General features: G+C 34.8%; 1 long non-coding RNA gene across 1 annotated transcript; it reads right to left on the bottom strand.

Moving 5' to 3' along the window:
* Positions 1 to 3160: 3160 nt before the first annotated feature.
* On the bottom strand, positions 3161 to 5509 carry LOC131958547 (uncharacterized). Its single transcript, XR_009389248.1, has 3 exons — positions 5355 to 5509; positions 3741 to 3824; positions 3161 to 3321 (listed from the first exon to the last, which is right to left on the bottom strand). It is a non-coding gene; the product is annotated as an uncharacterized LOC131958547 (long non-coding RNA).
* Positions 5510 to 5769: the final 260 nt, after the last annotated feature.

The raw sequence follows: 5769 nt of genomic DNA, 5'->3' as shown, positions 1-5769 counted from the left end.
TCGCAATTGTCCGTATGGAAATTGCGCTAAAAACTGTTCCCCCCAAAGCAGTTATAAACCCGATAGGTTTGTAAAGAAATTAAAGCATGTGGCACAGTGGCGTAGCGAGGTCGGGTGTCACCCGGTGCGGCACTTAATGGTGTCACCCCCCCAGAGGCATAGAGACCCTTCCCAGGGACAAACTTTCAAATTTTCGATTTGCACCCCCCCCCCCCTCAAACTTTCGATTTGCACCCCCCCCCCTCGAGTTTTCGATTTGCACCCCCCCCCTCAAACTTTCGATTTGCACCGCCCCCCCTCGAGTTTTTCTCTATATATTTTGCTATCTTTTGCCTTGGTGTCACCCCCCCTAAATGGTGTCACCCGGTGCGGTCCGCACCCCCCGCCCCCCCCCTCGCTACGCCCCTGATGTGGCATCAACTCATGCTGCTTCACTTGTGGGGACCAGGTCTTTATTAGACTACATACAACTCCACTAAATTTAGATTCTGTTTCTTGTAATATAAAAAATAATGAATACATTATTCCTGTTAATGTTATCAACACAATATTTTTAGATTTAGAATTATTCTGTGTCTAAAGCAAAACATTTTTTTTTACAAATTTTTGAATTCTATCATTTTTCTCTTCTTTTTTTTTTTTCTTAGTATGAAAATACAACGCATTTTTGTAATTTTCAATTATTTTTTTCTACCTCAGAAAGATTCATTTTAGATGACTGAAATTGGCCATAGATATTACAAACTTTGCAGCAACTTTACCAATTTCTACACTTCTATGTTATTTATTTTAGAAAATATTGGTTCTCAAAAATGGCACTTTTTGAAAATCAGTTTTTTTTTCTTCTACAATTCTGCTTTTTTTTAAAAATCGCATAACTGTTTTATTTATTAAGATATTTTTTATAAATTTGTGTCATAGTCATAGAGCTTACAATTGAAAGTTCTTTCGGGACATCATCACTACAGAAGTCTGCAATTTATGGCAGAGGCGTAGCGACCCTTCCTTGCGCCCGGGGACAAACTTTCAATTTGCACCCCCCCCCCCCTCAAACTTTCGATTTTCACCCCTCCCCCCTCAAACTTTCGATTTGCACCCCCCGCCCTCGAACTTTTGATTTACACCCCCCCCCCCCCCCTCAAACTTTCAATTTGTCTTTCCAATCCATTTTGGCGCCCCCTAAGGTCGGCGCCCGGGGACATATGTCCCCCCCCCCCCCTTGCTACGCCTCTGATCTATGGTTAACTTCAGTTTGTACTACCTATTCTAAGCCTACTCACCCAATTAAGTTTACAATTTGTATTAGGGCTTAAAGCTCCCCCCCCTCCCCCACACAAAAAAATATACACTCACTAAGTTAAGCTTTTATATGCGGTAAACCAAAATTGTGACGTTCATTTACCTAGCAATCGATTTATATGTGGCGATTGTTTCTATTGGCTGTCAACCCTATCCTCTTTCAGTAGCAGTTTCTTCCAGTGAGCCCCCTTTCCCCCCCCCCCCCCGAACGAAATGAAATTTATATAATTTATATAGAAAATTTATACTTTTAACAGTGTCCCCCCCCCCCCCCCGAAAATTTCAAGTGCCTCCCCGGAGAAAAAAGTCTGGAAGAAACACTGTTCAGTAAGTTCAACTGTGATGTGTAAAATCAGCTCACTCGCTAATTGGTGTCACCCCAACTATCTCTTTTATTTTTTTGGACGACTTGTGTCAACATTTGTGCATGTGTGATATTAACCCAATGTTGTCCTACTAAATATTTTTTATAACCTTGGTGTTGTAATAATCCCAACTTTTTCAATTGTATGACACCCCCTACCCCTTCTAGTAGAGGAATAAATAAATATTGAGAGGAATAAAGAATGCGTTTATTACTTTCAGTACTTTAACTTTAACTCGATAAAGAATATTTTTCTTTGTAATAAACAATTTTCCCCTATCATACTCATCCGGAGATGTTACATGTAGGCCTATTTAAAATTGTATGCAACTCTTAATTAGTTGTAAATGAAACTGGAAAAAGCACCACGTTTTATGTACATTTTTTTCGCCATGGTGACCCCCCACCAGACTGTCGTCACACCTCAGCATCACACACCATAAAAACTTAGTAAATATTTTTAGAAAAAAATTGCTACGTAACAGCATTAAGTAACCTCGCTATTATTAATCAAACGTAATTACGATTTATAAACAAAATGTTTTCAAACACGCAAAATTATTAATAAATTTCAAACTTTCCTTCATTAAAAAATTAGTCATCACAAAAGTTCAGCCTTTTCCCTAAATTGTGTTAAGTCTTTTACTTTTACACTTATGTAAGCAAGTGTTCCCCTTGCTGCAGAGAACCAAAGAATTAGTGACGTAGTTTGATTACTTGAATTCATGTTTTTTTGTGGCCAGTTGCCTAAAACTACTACTTCAACTTGACTCATGCCACAATTACATCCTGTTAAAATTGAATTGTGTAATTGCAGGTCAGTGTCCAATATATGTTTTGGTTGCAATTTAGTTGTTTAATATTGTAAATTGTTCCACTGTAGGCCTACTAATTAAATGGTAACGAGACAAAATGACAATGTAGCAACACTACTAGTATTACCAGTAGCAGGATTTGTGGTTGCCAAATGTTAAAAATTTTCAAAACTGGTGCAACCTTGCCTTCATTGAGCACAAGGGTTGCTTGCAATCTTTAATACAATTGCAATCAATGTCTTCTTACCACTGGTCTATTGTGTAGCATTTGAGCCACTAAATTAGATGGCTATGGTACTAGAGCAATTTCTTCAGATATTTTTATATACACAAATGCAGCACACTATGCATTAAACATTGCCATTGTGGTATTTGTACTGAAGTAGGCAAGTTTTTAAAAACTATACTTCACAAGGTTTAGATGTAACAACTATTTTTTTACATAATACAGCCTCCACTTTCACACATTAATCAGGGATTTTTTTGCAGATTAGCTGTTAGTAAATAAATTTTACAAGTGAAATAAATTATTCTTGACTATTAACCTGTGGATTGTATCACACAAGTTGTGGAGCTGTACAAGACCAATTCTAATACATTGCTACATCCCATATCTGAATTAATAGATCATTCATACAGACAATTTAATCAGCCAAACAAGAATAGAAACTGCAAACAAAAATAAAACTACATTAAAAACATTTAATATCAATTGCAAATATTTTTTACAACATTGGATTGCAGAATAACGATCATGACCATTTGAAGAAACTATGGACAGGATGAGATGAAGACCATACTGGACCCTTGCTTACTTTTTGCCACCTTTCTTTCCACCAGCAGCTGTGAAAGAAAAAAAATATATTCAGGAATATGCAAAGGAATTCCAGTTTAAATTTTAATGTTTGCCAAAACTGGATCTGGAGAAGTCTCCAATGGGTTGGTTCCTTAGCTGAATTCTATATAGGGCCTAGTGTAAAAAAAAAAAATGGGAATGTGGAAGAGATTATAAACAAAATATATAATTTGCAGATGTAGGAATCCAATTCAAGGAATATTTCTGGATAGCTGTAAATGTGCTTATTCTTAGGCTTCACTTTATACAGGATAAACCAGCTGTGGAGAAAGTGTAAAAGCACACAAATAACTGAGCCTCACAAATGATCATGAAAATAAAGAAATACCAACAAACTTGCTGTGCAGGCCTGGACAAAAAGCAGAGCCATCAATTTTCTTCCATATTTACAGAAGAAACATCTTACCTTTATCTGCACCTTTTGCAGCAGGGGCCTCAGTCTGGTTCTTTGCTTCAGTTTCCTTTGGAGCAGCTCCTTTCTTTTTACCACCTACAAAACAGTTATGATATTAGTTCTCACTTTTGACCAAGTAGGTTTAATTTTGTATACTTAAATTTATAAAATAAACTAGCAAATATAGAAACTGCTAAACTAGAGGAATCTAGTAGTAACACTGGTAGAAAATTCTACATAGAAAAGAATTCTAAAGTAATTATAGAATCTAGAAATCTAGATCTATAGTAAGTAGTGTTGCACATTAGAAGTAGAAGAGATACATCTGAGAGATCAAAAAAAAAAAAAAAAAAAAGATGTCTAGCCAACACCTAAGCCAAACTTAGTACATGCATAGACTGTCATAGATCTACATATATATGTCATTAGACTTAGATCTATATCTAGATTAGTACATAATCATACATAATACAATACATACACTTAAGACAGGCAAGTAAAACTAAAAACAGGCACTTAAATAAGTTTAAATAAATAAGTCCCCCTCCTAGATCTAGATATCTAGAATGGATCCTAGATTTAGAAATCTAAACAATCTGCTGCACATAGATCACTAGATCTATATAAGTCTAGTATATAATTATAATCTAGATTAGATTGCTTGTAAATTAAATTAAATCTAGATTCTAGAGAGTAGAGTAGGATCAAAGAACATCAGTGGTTGTTAGATTCTCTACCTCAAAAGTTGATTAGTAGTTTTAATGGGGGTTTGTGGGGTACTTAAATAAAAATATAAATATATAGGCCTAGATCTAGATCTAATAAATAAAAGTTAAGTTACTGGGGCTACTGGCTGGGTCCTTCACCTATCTAGATTCTATATGATCTAGATCTAGACCTAGATAAATTCCAGTTTAGATCTGTGTGACTATAGATTATAGATCTAGAATCTAGAAATTAGATCTAGTCTAGATCTATCTAGATTTATAAGTATAGTATAAAGTATAGACAGTCTAGTATAGGCCTAGATTCTCTAGACTAAAACAAAATAAAATAAAATTTAAGTCGTAAGATAAATCTAGGTCTATCAATTTAAAATTTACCATCAAAGATCTAGATCTCTAGATTCTACAATATTCTAGTAGATTCTAGACTAATATTCTACATCTGATCTTAGATCTAGATCTAAGACTCTAGAGAATCTAGATCTAGATTTAGATCTAGATCTAGATCTAGATTAGATCTAGTCTAGATTTTCTAGATCTAGATTAAGTCTAAGTAAATCTTGATCCTAGTAAAAAACTACTAGAACTAGATTCTAGATCTAGTATTAAATTATTAGATCTAGCGTCTCTAGAATCTATAAATCTACTCCAGCCCATGACTAGATCTAGAGGATTTCTGATTAACAGTGATTTGATTAGATTTGTAGATCTAGACGGCTAGTTTACAACCACAGCCATTGCCCGGCTAGCAAACAAGTTGTTTAGCGTCTGCTAGATTCGGGTCTAGCCAGATCTAAAGACAGTTAGCCTATGTCAAATGTAGACAAGCGTAAAGCATACACGCGCGTAAATATGCTATAGATAAATACATATTCTAAATCAAAGTATAATGAATATTTACCGTCACGTCCAGACATTTTTAATAATAATTTGCAAGCTTGGTTAGTCTAGTAGCACAAATAATTTTATACAGAAAATTCTCGCAATAATTCACGGAGGTTTGGCTTTTATACTCCAGCCAACCGTCCGCTTCTCTGTGTAATCGAGTACTTAGCTTTAGAAAAATAAAAATTAAAAAAATGATCATAATTTAAATCTAGTTGTTTCTAGTTTTTAAATTATAAAATAATATTAAGGATAAAATTAACTCATATATCCTTATAATTTTATTTAATAATTTTCATATATGCTAGTGCAGTAAGATTTAATAATTATCAAAGTGTGATTACGATTTATATTAACATCTCGATACCAAAATTTACAGCGCGAGCTCAGCCGTCCCAAACCAGTTGGAATCGGTCATAACAGGAAAACGA

Source organism: Physella acuta, unplaced genomic scaffold, assembly GCF_028476545.2.
Source record: "Physella acuta isolate Inbredline_101_S28 unplaced genomic scaffold, ASM2847654v3 ptg001333l, whole genome shotgun sequence".
Classification (NCBI taxonomy): Eukaryota; Metazoa; Mollusca; class Gastropoda; family Physidae; genus Physella; species Physella acuta.
The sequence above is the reverse complement of the archived record's forward strand: the minus strand, read 5'-3'. Positions and strand labels throughout refer to the sequence as shown.